The following is a 16,576-nucleotide window of genomic DNA, read 5'->3' as shown; positions in this document are numbered from 1 at the left end:
CGAGTCTCCGGCCGGCCAGTGAAGAATTAGAGGAATTTATTTCTGGTGATAGAAATTCATTTCTCGGTATAATGTAGTTCGGATTCCACAATAAGCTGTAGGTCCTGTTGCTAGGTAACCAATTGGTACTTAGCCACATATATATATATATATGTATATATATATATATATATATATATATATATATATATATATATATATATATATATATATATATATGTATGTGTGTATATATATATATATATATATATATATATATATATATATATATATATATATATATATATATATATATGTATATATATATATATATATATATATATATATATATATATATATATATATATATATATATATGTGTGTGTATATATATATATATGCTCAGTGGTAGATCTCTGAGCTCGCATTTTCAGGGTCCGTGATTCGATGCTGATCAGCCATCCAGTTGAAGTCAATGATGTTTCCCATTCATCAACACTTCTTGTTGATACTGAACATAAATTACAGAGACTATTGAAGAAGTATGGTGTTTGCAGGAAATAAACAACTAAAAAATGCTCCGAAGTTTCTTCGGCGCAATCGAGTTTTCTGTACAGCGTATAATGCTGTATGAGCCGCGGCCCATGAAACTTTCAGCCACGGCGCGGTGGTGGCCTGTCCTATAGCGTTGCCAGACGCACGATTATGGCTAACTTTAGCCTTAAATAAAATGAAAACTACTGAGGCTAGAGGGCTGCAATTTGGTATGTTTGATGATTACAGGGTGGATGATCAGTGTACCAATTTGCAGCCCTTTAGCCTCGGTAGTTTTTAACATCTGAGGGCGGACAGAAAAATGCGGACGGACGGACAAAGCCATCTCAATAGTTTTCTTTTACAGAAAACTAAAATTGAGACTAAATATAAGCGCAAGAGGGAGAAAGATACCAAGGTGTGTGTGTGGAAGTATTAGATTGAAAAAACGGAGGATATCTGCATAAGCTAAAATTGGGATATGTGAAGGGATTGCTGGGTCCATTGTTCTCTGCAGAATTGAAATTTGGATGCTGGATGCGAATGAAAGTAAGAAGTTGGAAAATAAAGAGAGCAAATGTTGACATTGTATATGTTGCGTATGAATTATTGTTACTATTATTATTACAAGCCAAGATGCAACCCTAGTTGGAAAAGTAATAACCCTATGGGACCCAGCAGGGAAAGCTACCCAGTGCAGTGAAAGAAACTGAAATAAAGAGCAAACTATGAGAGGGAATCACAAAGAAAAGTGAGATAAATAGCAAAGTAAAATAAATAAGAACAATAACAAATAAACTAAGAAGTGAGGCTTTTATTAGTTAGCCCGCTCGACGACAAGACCACTGGCACCAGATTTGAATATCTGAGGTTCCATTCAACTACAATATCAGGAGGTTCATTCCACAGTTTGATCACAACGGACATACATATTCCAAGAAACTGCGTGGCATTGAACCTCACAGCAGAAAAGGCAATACTTAAACGAACTGTGTATTATCCAGAACCACCTTGATCAGAATTATGAAATATCTAATACAGATCGACCAAAGAGCTTATTGAAGGCTGGTACCAGAGATTTAATATCAAGGTCGTGGGTTAGAAATTTAATATTATTTAAGATGCAAGTCACCTGCCGAAGGCCGATCTGGCGAACAGTATTTAAAATGTAGAAGACTAACAAAAATTCAGACTTTCTTCAAGGTAGAAAGGTCTCCAACGTGCTGCTGATGAGCCCTTTGTAGAGGTATGAAGCATATAATGTAGTGAAAGTTTTCTGCGCAGTCGGTTCATAAACAATTTAACATTTTCACGATGAATGTGGCTGTGACCATTGATTCTTCTGTTTTCTGTAGCCACCCGTTGTTAAGGGAAACAGCGTAAGTTAAATATATATATATATATATATATATATATATATATATATATATATATATATATATATATATATATATACATATAAGTAAAGTCTTCGCGCTGATGCATTGTTGATCGTATCGTCTGACACGCAAGGTCTTCTGTGCTTAAGAAACCACGTGTAGAACAATAGAGCGAATTTGACATTTGGAAATCGCTACCTTTCAGTCAAAAAAAGAAATATTTCAGAGCGGTTCCCTTTGAAAGAGGCGACTTCAGGAGATGGGAAAATTTCTTTTAGCTGAATTTTTACCAGTTAACCGGATAAAGTTGCAAGGCTCACACTATAATCTCCCTGGTTTAGACACCGCGGGAAGATATAGCTAGCAAGCGTTCTAATTCTACCAGCCCATTTGCTTAGATGGATTTTTATTATTTCATATTATTTTAAATGAATAACATTTTATCATTCCGAAAATTCTTTCTCTTGCTGACTTTCCGAAACTCTTGAATAGTTTCAGAGAATCATCAGTTCATTCATTTTGATTCGTTTTTTGGGAAATCTGAGTCAATTAGGTTGAATTTACTACAGAGAAATATATTACTCTTACACTTCAGTCTCGTTTTTTGGGAAATCTGGGTCAGTTAGGTTGAAATTACTACAGAGAAATATATTATTCTTACATTTCAGTCAGCACTGAAAAATCTGACACTATTCCGGAGCCTGTTTGTATATTTTTTTCTTTTTTGCATTTTTGCTATTTAGTATCACACTTAATGCCCCATTTTCTCCAGATTTTGTAAAACTATTATAATTGGAATAATTTCATAAACTGAATAGAAATTTTTCAGCAAGAATATTATTACTATTCCTTATAGTATGTAAATATTCGCACAGCATGAGCCAGTGTTTAGCGTCCTAGAGAAATTTCACATCGAGAAGAATGCCAATATGTTGACAAATAAACGAAACAAAAATGTCAGTAATGGTAGTTGAGAAATAGATCAGGAAAAATAGTGGTAATTTTACTTTACTGAGCATCTTAAATAGCTGAAAATGATTTGTAAAAAAAAACTTCCATAGATTAAGTAGCCTTTACTTCATGAGACACAAGTATGAAAAATATTGTAATAAAAGAATATGTCCCATTACTTAGTAATAACTGATCAAGTTCGGTTTGGGATATTGCCTACTGGGGGAATAGAGGCACATTTCTACAGCTATTCCACCTCAGTCACCAGGGATATGTCCATTTATGTCGGTGTAAAACAAAAACAAAACGAAAAAAACACAAAAAAAAGGCAAATTAAAAGTGAAAATGACATTGGTGCGCCATCTACCCGGAAAATATACTACTAACTTATAAAACGGGGCTTCAGTCTATTTGGCAGTAGCTCACAAATCAGTATAATCTTTTTCACATAAAAGGAGGGGGAAAAAAGGACTTGTTTACTCATTAAGACGACCAGGAAAAACTCAGGAAGTAATGGTAGAGAAAGAGAACAAAGAAACATGAGCAAGGAATGCTGGGGGCTTTGTGTACTATAGCTTATTCGCGATGCACATGCTGATATTGGCGTACCTCCAATAACTCGCTTCGTGATGACTTGCAGATGCCAGAAAGATTGCCCTCCCTCTGCCCCCGTTCCGGGAACCCTAATTCTACTCATGCCCACCTCCACTCAAATCAACCACCCTCTCAACCAGCTTCTCCCACCACCACAACGACCCCCCCAACACCCTCCCCAACACAGCGCTATCGGAAGACCCAAGCGGGCGGGCGAGACCTAGCCTTCACCGAACCAACAACCCAGCTAACGCCATCCTTCACCTGACATACCCCTCCACCGGAACACCTTCCTCTTCCCCCCAGCAACAGCCCCAAAAGGCGTATCATAGGGCGTGGCAGATATGGGGAGTATTAGACTACGTAGTACTTGAGCCTCTTAGGCTAATGGCGAGTTGAAGCTTCTCCCACAGGAAGACAACTTTTAATATTCCGCGTCCGTGCACGTCTAGATCCGGGTAACCTGTTCTTGAGTTCAGCGAGGTGGAAGTTCGAGGCAAGAATCTTTCGGAGGTTACTTGCGTTCAAGGGATTGCATGCTGAAATATGGCAGGGAATAGATTCGCAGTACGGATTGAAGATGTTTATTCATAAAGTTGTTTTTCATGGCGAATATTTATTCATCAAGTTGTTTTTCTGGCGAATACACTGTCAGTTAAAGATGAATAAGAAATTATTCAGGGATAGATGGGCAACTATTTTAAGGATAAAATATAAAGGAACAACAGTAAAACATACGACACTTCACAAAAACGATTAACGGGGATTGATGTCATTTGAATTTCTTGCATATTATCATAGAAATCACAGCAGTATTCGCAAATAGACTACGAGCATGTTAGCAACTACACGAACATTCATAAGTAGGTAATGCTGGTGTCATTCACAGGATCTGTGTAAATATAGTAGCCACAAGGAGAGAATTCTTATCTGCTCGATTTATTAATATTATTTTGATGCTTTACTCAAAAAAATTACAATTCTAAACAGGGAATGAAAAGGGTAAACTCCCTCCTTGACAAGTTTCCAACCTGCGATTGGAATGACAATAGTACGTTACCGTATTCTGCAATTTATTTCCATTGTCGAATCTTAAAGTTAGCGATAAGAAACATGTCTAAATATGCTTGTGTGCCTGTTGTAGTGCGTGCGTGCGTGTGTGTATGCCTGGGAGTGTGTACATTCTTACTTTCACCAACAACCAGTCATTCCTAAAAAGGGATGCAATCAGAGTCAAGACACCGTTCCTGCCTTGCTCATCATTTAACTCTTGAATCAAAGGTAGAAAGAGCTGACATAGATTCACAGCCACTTCGTACACTTCGATTAAATTTCTCATGCCTTGAAATACTTGTCTATCGAATACGAAGTATCACGTCCCTTGAGACTGAGACCTCTTCATCCTGACAAATCCGCCGTGCCATCTGTCTAGTAATTTAATTAATGGTCTCCTTCAACATCACGTCCTTATCCGTATCATTATGTCTGTTTATCGGATCTTCCCGTATTCTCCCTACAAGACTAAGCCATGAAAGTGTAGTTTTTGTTGACGGTTAAACAAAGCAAAAACCAAACCGGGAAATGGTATCTTTTTGGTCGGTCGGCAGGGAAGAGTCTTTGTGTACGCTACATAGTAAATGAACCGGACGTTTTTTATTAGCATACATTAAAACGACCATCCACGCGGAAGTACTAAAAGACAGTTCTAATTTCTAAGTACAGATATTGGAACAGCTTATAAAAGCAGTATAAAAAAAAAAGAGTTTTGCCATACTTGGATGAGGTAAATGTGATGTCACCATTAACTAATGTATGTAAAAAATATAGATTGATAAAAAAAAAAAACGGCTGGTTCGTTAAAAACCAATGGAGAAAAATATTTGTTTAAGGTTACCAATTACTTTAACGATGATGTGTCGGCCACGTGACATTAAGTACCGTCACCATCAGTAAAAGTACCGGGAGGATTAATGAGCAAAAAACACGAGTATAAGGTATTCGGGAGTTTTTATGGTGAAGAAATATTAATGGGGAGCGATACGATTTTAAGTTACGTGAATATAATTAAAATGTAATAAAAATTAGGAATTCAGTATATTGAATCTAACGAATCTGGATACATGATGTTTATTTATTTACACATTTACAGCCAGATTTGCTGTAAACACACTTAAAATGTCAAGCTTTAGAATTGTTATTTTTATTTTCCGTACTTCTCTTTTTATGAAACAAAGGCCAGTCGTTACTTTCAGGGATAAAACAACATTTTCACTGTATCAGAACTGGGTTAGAGGAAGGCACTAAGTTTTGCCTGTTCGTAGATGTTTACTTTAAGAATATTTTTATAAAACAAAACACCGCCAGCGCTTATATGAGTGTGTAATATGTATCTTACTAAACATTGAACTGATATAAATTATATATATATATCTATATATATATATATATATATATATATATATATATATATATATATATACAGAGAGAGAGAGAGAGAGAGAGAGAGAGAGAGAGAGAGAGAGAGAGAGAGAGAGAGTGCTAAAGTCACTGCTACCTAGGCTTCGAAATCATTTCATAAGTCCTAACTAACCAGAAGTGAAATCTGACTATTTTGTCAAAAGAAACACCATTTGTTTACGTCATAATAACCTCGTTATTGAGAAAAGAACCTTGTGCTTTAAGTCTTCCAATGAACCTAGTGCTTTGAAGCGTCGTAGCGGCTAGGTTACCTCTGGCAAAGTCTGCTCGACGTCTATTATAAGTTTGGCACGTGTGATGTAAAGCAGAGGCTGTTGCTCTGTAAAGATACACACCTGAGGACCTACTAAAACAGGCACATTGACTGTGCACATCCTGTGTGTGTGTATGTATATATATATATATATATATATATATATATATATATATATATATATATATATATATATATATATATATATATATATTTTTTATATATATATATATATATATATATATATATATATATATATATATATATATATTATTACAAGCATTTGACCAGTTGCTTCCTTTACAGAGGTCAATGCTTTTGAAGTAAAGCCACGTTTACATTCATTCTTTATTAGCATATCCTGAAACCTGGCCCCAATTAAGCTCGTTTGCATTGTAATGAAAATGAGCACACGATATTCGCCATTGACATGAAGCAAGCGTATAAGTGCTGCAGACTACTTCACCAAGTAGAAGGCATCTTAATGATTGGTTGCATGTGACATGTTTGGAATAGCATCGTTACTTTAAATAAAAGTACTTGGTGATCCGAATGAAAGCTCATTCTGTAACCCAGATTCCTCCCTTCAGTATGTGTTATGTCTGTGAATTGTGCCCAAGTTGAAACACTAAAGAAAGTGAGTCCAAAAGTAAATGGCGTTGTCGCCGAAGCCAGCGTTTTAAAATGGGTTTCGGATGCAGTACTTCAAGCCGAACTTTCTTTGTGTATATTTTTCATTTAATTTAACGGAAATGCGGCAACATGCGCTAAATTCTAAACCATTGTGTGGAGAAGAGGCCAAGGATGCTAGGCTCGGTATCAATATATCTCTTGTAAAATCAGATTTATTGTGACTCATACTTTACGTATTCAAGACGTCGTGTCGGGTGGGAGAGGAGTCTGGGGCGAGGGGTGGGGAGGTGGGGTGGAAGTTGGCAGGTTGCTGATGGAATATATAAGAGAACTCTAGAGTTTTCTCTCGGTCAGGTGTTCAGTTTGATGACGGTCGTGGGTCACTCATCGGACATGCCGTAAGATTTTCGGAATGGTTGGCATTTTCTGCGTATTTTTTCAGGATGAATTTGGTTAAAGTGATTTACAGATATGTAGCAACGAAATTTTTCGCCATAATCCTTCTGCCAAAAATCTTGTTAGTGTTAGTCTTTAATATTTTCTGACCGAACTCATTATTTTCTCTCAGTATGGATAGTCTTGACTTCTTATTCAAAGTTGCACATCACTTTTCTTGTTACGTTTATGCAATATAATATTTTCGGTCAGGAAAATTTATTCTTATAGCTGATTTCAATTAGTAGTCAAGTTACTGATGTGCTGAAGTGACCTCTTTTGCCTACCGTGATTAATAAAAAGCCGAGGATACTATACTATAGTATAAATAATTAGTATAAATAAGAGTCTGAAAGGTGTGAGAGAACAATAAGTGGCTTCAGCTTTGTAGCATCCTTAATTTTTTAATTATAAAATAGTGGGATAGCATGACACTGCATAACAAAATTTAAATATTTCAGATATATTTATATACGAGTAGCTTTAATATTTCTCTAACGACACATGCTAAAAGTTTAAGGAGATTTCTATAAAACATTTTCCATATTATGAAATATGAGGACTACTACAGGTAGTGTTTGTGGTAAACAGTCATCTGATTACTTTATAAAGTTCGTCACAGTTATTAAAGATTGCGAAGTGTATAAAGCAGTTCTCATATACACAAACTATCCTCTCTCTCTCTCTCTCTCTCTCTCTCTCTCTCTCTCTCTCTCTCTCTCTCTCTCTCTCTCTCTGAGAGAGAAAGAGAGAGAGGATAGCTTGTGTATATGAGAACTGCTTTATACACTTCGCAATTTGTAATAATTGTGACTAAGTTTATAAAGTAATCAGGTGACTGTTTACCACAAATACTACCTGTAGTAGTCCTCATATTTCATAACAGGAAAAACACATTTTATAGAAATCTCTAAAACTTTTAGAATGTGCCGTTAGTAAAATATTAAAGCTATATATGATATGAATACTGCGTATGTCTTATAAACGTGCCCGCGCGCTCACACAAATAATACACACACACACACACACACACACACACACACACACACACATATATATATATATATATATATATATATATATATATATATATATATATATATATGTATGTGTGTATATATACATACATTAATATTTATATAACGTTTATTAGAAGTACGAAATTTTTTGGGGGGTAAAAATATTTCTAACCCCAACCCCAGGAGAAACGGTGTATTGGTACACGTGTGCAAAGGCGACCTAATGGAACTCGTAAGCCCCGTGAGACAGGCAGTACGTTTGAAATATTGACAGGTTATTTGCCCGTGAGAGATTTCCTTTTGGGCAGCTGTTACATTGAGATGAATATTTTTGGCGTCAAACAGTGAAATATGCGAAGTATTTCCTGTCGTTTAATTCCCTTCTGTATACGCTAAGGACAGTTATAATAATAATAATAATAATAATAATAATAATAATAATAATAATAATAATAATAATAATAGTAGTAGTAGTAGGAGAAGAGAAAGGAATTCAGTAGTGAGCTGCATCTTGATCTATATATATATATATATATATATATATATATATATATATATATATATATATATATATATATATATATATATATATATATATATATATATATATGTATATATATATAATCATGAAACTACAAATGTCGCTTAATATCAAATTCACGCTACCTCGAGAGTATCTCCGATGGAGAATTATCACCGAAGGGGAATTTATATAAGTGATAAATGAATAAGTACCACCAGGACGCGAACCCCTGACATGGACCCATTCAGCGACTCCAGTGGACGTTACCACCACGCCTATTCATTTATCACTTATATAAATTCCCCTTCGGTGATAATTCTCCATCGGAGATACTCGAGGTAGCGTGAATTTGATATTGCGACATTTGTAGCTTCATGATTGTATATAAATCACGGTGTGATAAAAATGTCATACGTATATATACATATATATATATATATATATATATATATATATATATATATATATATATATATATATATATATATATAAGGTAAATCTTCCTGTACGGTTCCTATAAATCCTTGGACCTAACTCTGCATAATCTTCAGCAAAATATGCAAATTCAACTCAGAATTGACCAAATTGACATAGGTATCCTTAGGTCATATCTCACAGGCACTAAAATATACAAAGCCAAGAAGGGCAACGCAAATGATACGCAATTTGTTCTCCGTGAGCTATCGAGCAAATATTTGCCAATCGTGTTTGTTGATAAACGATTCCTCGGCATGTTTGTTATCCCGTGTTTGAACGGAGGTGAAAGATCGCGTTCTCATTTGACCTCCTGCGTGCAAGGGGAAGTCTTTTTACCATTCGACCCCCTGCGTGAAGGGGAAGTCCTTTTAAATGCTCAGTGATCCACATGACCTCGGAAAAAAGTGTTCCGAGATTATTATCAAAAAGATCACAAATGTTTTTCCATAAGTGAGTGAACGTTTTTGCATTTGACTCCAATTTAGAACAAAAATAGTTACCGGTTGAACTAAAAGCAAACTTTATTGTATAGAATCTTGCATTAGAACAAGATATATATATATATATATATATATATATATATATATATATATATATATATATATATATATATATATGTGTGTGTGTGTGTGTGTGTGTGTGTGTGTGTGTGTGTGTGCGTGTTTGTGTGTGTGCGTGTGTGTGTATGTATATGTATATATTTGTGTCAGTATGTGTTTGCATACGGAGAGCGAGAGTGTGAGGGAAAACTATAAATTTCACTGTGTGAACCTTCCTGGAAACTTGTGTATAGGAAAAATCAGAGCTCACCACTAATTACCGCTCGTTGCCAAAAAGCATATGAAATACGGTATAAAAGCGCGCTTCATTAATTATAATCAGGCTTACTAATCAATTAATCAATGAGCGTTCAGTCAACTTTAATGGGATCTGTTAATAAATCATATTGGAGCACAGTTCGAAATTTTTTTTGTATGGCAAGGTTATTATTAATTACCTTTTCGGTTTTTTTTTTTTTTTTTTTTTTTTTTTTGATGATGAGGGGGAAGATCATGTTTAACAGTAACTTGCCAAAGATTCTCGGATGAAGTGAAACTCACAACAGCTGACGTCTCTCCTTGCTGAGAGGAAAAGTTTATTTTATTCGGTTTTTTCATCGCCAAGGAAGGCGGTGTTTTTCAGCTTCTAAGCATAATATTTATATTTGGGTAAGGTTACTCGGATGGGTTTACTATCCCCTCGCCACTGCCAACTTCTTACCCCACAGGAAGGGAAATTCCTCTCCTCTAGCTCTTTCCTCTTCTTAGCCACTGGTATAATAGACGGAACTCGCGAATCTTCAGATCGTCAAAACTCGCCAGACGGTGATATCATTTCGTAATGGTTTCCCCCTGACAAATATTGACCTGACTAAAGGTTGTTTAAACACACTGATCAGAATACCTGTTCTTGTAAAAAAAAAAAAAAAGTTAGAAAGTTATATAAAATCTAATTTAATTTGTTCTCACCAATCGAAATGTATAGTTTTGTTCTTGTATAAACTAGTAAAAGGAAATAGTGAACGGGAGTTTCTCCAAAACTCTGCAAATTGTGTGAAATTTGACTTAATTTTGTTTTGTATGAAATTTGACTTAATTTTGTTTTGTATGAAATTTGGCTTAATTTTGTTTTGTATGAAATTTGACGTAATTTTGTTTTGTATGAAATTTTGACTTAATTTTGTTTTGTATGAAATTTGACTTAATTTTGTTTTGTATGAAATTTGATTTAATTTTGTTTTGTATGAAATTTGACTTAATTTTGTTTTGTATGAAATTTGACTTAATTTTGTTTTGTATGAAATTTGATTTAATTTTAATTTTGTTTTTTTTATGAAATTTGACTTAATTTTGCTCCAAGTGAAAATTCACGAAGTTTTCTAATCGAATAAATAAACCAACAGAAAGGAAAGAGTAAAAAGCAGTTTCTCCAAACTGTGTTGATGCGGAGGATCATCGCGCTGGTAATTATCTCCACTCGCTTCGATGCAAAAATCTTGTTATTAATTATCAACAGGATGCATTAGTGTCAATACCATCTTCACAATGGGTTTTTAATGACTCGATGATAAAGGGAGCTGTTGCAAAAATAATCGCTCTATTAATATAGAAGAGTGCGGTGTTTACGGGAGGAGAGTAAATGCAGGTGCGTGGATGAATATTTCGAATCTGGATTGCAAACTAAAACGATTTGATCAACAACAATAATAATCCCTGACTTTTCTTTTGGTTAACACAGCCACAGGTGTATTTAACACTGACGGATAATTTTAAATATGACAGGAACAAAGACTGCATTATTGGTAGTATATTCGTGCTATTGATAGCTTACTATTCGTCGAAATTTCATCACGCAATTTTTATGCTTCCTTTTAAACGATATTTGATTATCTGTTTCACATTTCCACACATCATATTACTTTGTTTGTTCGCTCGTTTCCCCTCCCTTAATGAACGTTCGCATTGCCATATGCTTCATGCTTATTTATGCTAAGTAACCATTTTGCATATTCAATATTCATATCCTTCCTCTTTTTCTCGTTTCATGTTACTTTATAAACTTTAACCTTTTCAGTCGAAAATCCTTGCAGAAGCCTATCACGTTGTTTTTTTTTTTATATTTCATCTAACATTCTAATATTGTTTGTTTCTGTCATCTGTCCTAACATGCTAATGTTGTTTGCTTCATCGTTTGTCTTAACATGCTAATATTGTTTGTTTCTATCATCTGTCCTAACATGTTAATATTGTTTGTTTGTATTGTCTGTCCTGACATTCTAATATTGTTTGTTTCTATCATCTGTCCTAACATGTTAATATTGTTTGTTTGTATTGTCTGTCCTGACATTCTAATATTGTTTGTTTCTATCATCAGTCCTAACATGCTAATATTGTTTGTTTCTGTCATCAGCCCTAACTTGTTAATATTGTTTGTTTCCTATTGCCTTTCCTGACCTTCTAGTATTGTTTGTTTCCATCATCAGTCCTAACATGCTAATATTGTTTGTTTCTGTCACCAGTCCTAACATGTTAATATTGTTTCTATTGTTTTCCCTGACATTCTAATATTGTTTGTTTCTATCATCAGTTCTAACTTGTTAATATTGTTTGTTTCCTACCCTTTCCTGACGTTCTAATATTGTTTGTTTCCATCATCAGTTCTAACTTGTTAATATTGTTTGTTTCCTACCCTTTCCTGACGTTCTAATATTGTTTGTTTCCATCATCAGTTCTAACTTGTTAATATTGTTTGTTTCCTACCCTTTCCTGACGTTCTAATATTGTTTGTTTCTATCATCAGTTCTAACTTGTTAATATTGTTTGTTTCCTACCCTTTCCTGACGTTCTAATATTGTTTGTTTCTATCATCAGTTCTAACTTGTTAATATTGTTTGTTTCCTACCCTTTCCTGACGTTCTAATATTGTTTGTTTCTATCATCAGTTCTAACTTGTTAATATTGTTTGTTTCCTACCCTTTCCTGACGTTCTAATATTGTTTGTTTCTATCATCAGTTCTAACTTGTTAATATTGTTTGTTTCCTACCCTTTCCTGACATTCTAATATTGTTTGTTTCCATCATCAGTCGTAACATGCTAATATTGTTTGTTTCTATCATCAGTCCTAACATGCTAATATTGTTTGTTTCTCTTGTCTGTCCTGACATTCTAATATTGTTTGTTTGTATCATCAGCCCTAACATGCTAATATTGTTTGTTTCTATCATTTATCCTACATGCTAATATTGTTTCTTTCTATTGTCTGTCCTGACATTCTAATATTGTTTGTTTCCATCGATTGTCCTAACATTCTAATATTGTTTGTGTCTATTGTTTGTCATGACATTCTAATATTGTTTGTTTCCATCATCAGTCCTGACATGCTAGTATTGTTTGTTCTATCATCAGCCCTAACATGATAATATTGTTTGTTTTATCATCAGTCTTTACATGCTAATATTGTTTGTTTCTATTGTCTGTCATGACATTCTCATGTTGTTTTTTATATCATCAGTTCTAACATGTTAATATTGTTTGTTTCTGTTGCATTTCCTGACATTCTAATATTGTTTGTCTCTATCATCCGGCCTAACATGCTAATATTGTTTGTTTTTACATAAACCTTGTCTTCATTCGACAGATAGCTTTTCTTCATTTTCTATTCATTTCCTCTTTTTTCTCTTTTCTTCATTTTCTATTCATTTTCTCTTCGTCTTTTTTTCATTTTCTATTCATTTTTCCTTCTTCCTCTTTTCACCATTTCCTATTCACTTTTACTTCATCCTCTTTTCTTCGTTTTCTATTCATTTTTTCTTCTTCCTCTTTTCTCCATTTTCTATTCGTTTTCTCTTCTTTCTCTGTTTCATTTCGGACGATTGTAGCCCCTGGGAGAGTCCAAACTAGGAGAGCTGCTAAAGGCGTGGATATGATGCCAATAAATTCTGAGGTAGGAATGTTTTCACGACCCAGATTCCAGTGTTCGACAAATTTATTAATGTATTCCCAAGGGCACGTCACAACGTGCGGTTTGAGAGGGTGAGATTGTAAGGAAATTGATCGAATTTCCTACCTCAGGAATGTTATATTATTGAAGATAAAGGTGATGACGAAAAAGAATCCTAATTTTTTAACTTTGATATTATTGTTGTTCTTGCATAGGCAGTGCGAAATTTTTTTAAAGTATAAATGACAGTATCTAATGTTCCAGTGACGATTTAAAGGGAACAGTAACACGTCGTATTATTAAATCTCTCTCTCTCTCTCTCTCTCTCTCTCTCTCTCTCTCTCTCTCTCTCTCTCTATATATATATATATATATATATATATATATATATATATATATATATATATATATATATATATATATACATACTATACATATATATATGTGTGTGTATATTTATAAGTATATAATTTGTCCGTGTGCATGTGTATTGTGTATTGTGTGTGTGTGTGTGTGTGTGTGTGTGTATGCCGTTATGACAAAGGGTATTATGTGTAACTTTTTAGGAAACAAGTCTCCTGATATTTTTGACATATAGGACATACAGCAAATCCCTGAGAAAATCGGCTTAACTTCTATACAGTTTTGTGTGTGTGAATGAGAGAGAGAGAGAGAGAGAGAGAGAGAGAGAGAGAGAGAGAGAGAAAGTTATTTGTCCGAGCATGTATCTTTACTTGGAGCACATGTAACCATATACATGTATGGTGTTTGGAATACTATTTACGTGGCTTAGTAGAACTACAGATAAGCATCTGTATATGTAATAAATAAATTGAAACCTATAGTTTTGTTAGACGGACAAGTTAACTACATTCATGAAAACGTGAGATACTGCAAGCCCTTGTTTTAAAGTAAGAATACACTGGGACTTACAATACACTTAAAAAAAAACACATATAAAGATAGACAGATGAAGAAAGAGAATCTGAAGGAATCTATAATTACCAGAAGTACATACTCCGACGCACGCAGAGAGGAAATGACAGACTGAGAATTTTTACCTCACGAAACATTGCGATAATCAAGAAGAAGGAGATAGATAAAGATCCTTCTATTAGATCATACCTTGCATGATAGATCACATTATAATGCTCAACAGATATGCAATAATGTACAGTGCAAGAAAGGTATTAACTGGTCAGAAAATAGTACCGCATGAATCTTTCCGAAACTGGAAATTGTCAAGAAAGTTTTCTTGAAATATTCTTAACTAAAGATTGACCAATATTTGTCTTATTTTTTTTTCCGGAACTGAGAATAACTTTACATAACATTTATGTATCATTGTTTAATTAATGAAATGTTCATGTGTTAATCCATGACAATTGCAGCAGCGGATCAAATTAGGTGGATTATTAAATCTCTTTTGTTGGTAGTCATCTGCATTCATGAACCTGCACGGGACAAAGGAATTGGGAAATCTTTTACGTTAAATTTAGGAATTAGTTTATTTTTTCAATTCCTAAACGGCAGTATATTTTATCCACATATCTTATAAATTTACATCAGTGAATAAGGTCAATAAGTAACTTTAACATTAGTTTAGTTATTATTAGGGCAATATTACTGAATGAAAATGAAAAAAGATACTTCCTTCAAGGCCAAGCCATACAAAAGTTTTTATTTTAGTACTTACTTGAAAATAGCATTCAAAGGCTTCCTGTAAACGCAGCTGAGCAGCGCTGTGTTTATAAACAATAACACTTCTTTCACTTAATGATAAACTTAATGTACATATTCACTCTCAGCTGATCACTACACCTTTTATCTCAACCAAATTTATTCTTCGCATGCGAAAACAATAGTTTTCTACACGTGACTAACAAGAAACAGGATTTAAAATCCTCGGAGTTTTGTGCGTTCTTGCTTTGTTTTTAAACTTCTGATTCAAATTGAATACCGTAAAATGGCTGTCAAAGAAACCAGGTTTATAACTTATGAAAGTGAAGTCGTCCAACACACCTGTCCAGGAAACCCGAACCAGGAGCGACAACACCTCTCTTCACCGAAGCCTCAGTGCCACTGACGTTGCTCGAGCGACTGAGTCGAGTCTTCTACAGTTACGTACGCTCGGACCCGGTGTGGGATTCGAGATGTGGGAGGTGGGAGGGCGGGAAAGGGATCATGTGAGGAGGAGGGGGAGGAGGAGGAGGCCGACTGCGACACGCGATCCGTTTCTACTAACACTGTAGCTATTTTTCGGAGAGTTTTAAAAAAGCTCGCGTACCTCCATTCAACCTTATATTGACCTCATTATCTTGGATATTCAGAACGACGTGGCTTAGTTGCCCCTATTTTCAAAGACTGCCTTGATCGCTGGCTCAATGCCTTCTGGGAAAGTTGCTGTGTTGACTGTCTGGCATACTTTTCATACCTTGGCTATGATTGTTTCGTCTCCATTGCCTTTTGCCGGGTTGTGTTCGCGGGCTTCACAGTACTTAGAAATTGTAACAGTGTACGAATGGTAATGATCAGATGAAAGTAGAAATAAAATGGAGGACTTCGAAATAATGCCAACCAGCAAAAACCGATGAAATAAAATATTTCCTACGATGTTACAGCTATTTATCATTAAAGAATGTGCATCTAGTACTTGTAAATACTTTTTGCCTTTAATCTTGTAACTTTCAGGAGTCGTATTTTATGCCTTTAGAATTAAATAAAAAAAAAACAGGTGATGTACCCTGCTTAAAGATCCAAACAGTCCAGTTTTTTTTTTAAGTACAACATGATTCACACGTGTGATAAGTGACTCATGGGGGGATACCTTCTTTAGTTTAG

General features: G+C 34.6%; 1 protein-coding gene across 2 annotated transcripts in view; it reads right to left on the bottom strand.

Annotated features, from left to right (window-relative positions):
• The window catches only part of LOC136851901 (uncharacterized protein DDB_G0284459-like), a 39,076-nt gene extending 23,223 nt beyond the window's left edge, over positions 1 to 15,853 (bottom strand). Inside the window, exon 1 of one of the 2 annotated variants that reach the window (XM_067126245.1) lies at positions 15,432 to 15,853. The gene's annotated coding sequence lies outside the window, so the exon portion shown is untranslated. The remainder of the gene's footprint in view (positions 1 to 15,431) is intronic. The other variant, XM_067126246.1, reaches the window with a different exon arrangement.
• Positions 15,854 to 16,576: the final 723 nt, after the last annotated feature.

This window comes from Macrobrachium rosenbergii, chromosome 24 (genome assembly GCF_040412425.1).
Source record: "Macrobrachium rosenbergii isolate ZJJX-2024 chromosome 24, ASM4041242v1, whole genome shotgun sequence".
Lineage (NCBI taxonomy): Eukaryota > Metazoa > Arthropoda > Malacostraca > Decapoda > Palaemonidae > Macrobrachium > Macrobrachium rosenbergii.
The sequence above is the reverse complement of the archived record's forward strand: the minus strand, read 5'-3'. Positions and strand labels throughout refer to the sequence as shown.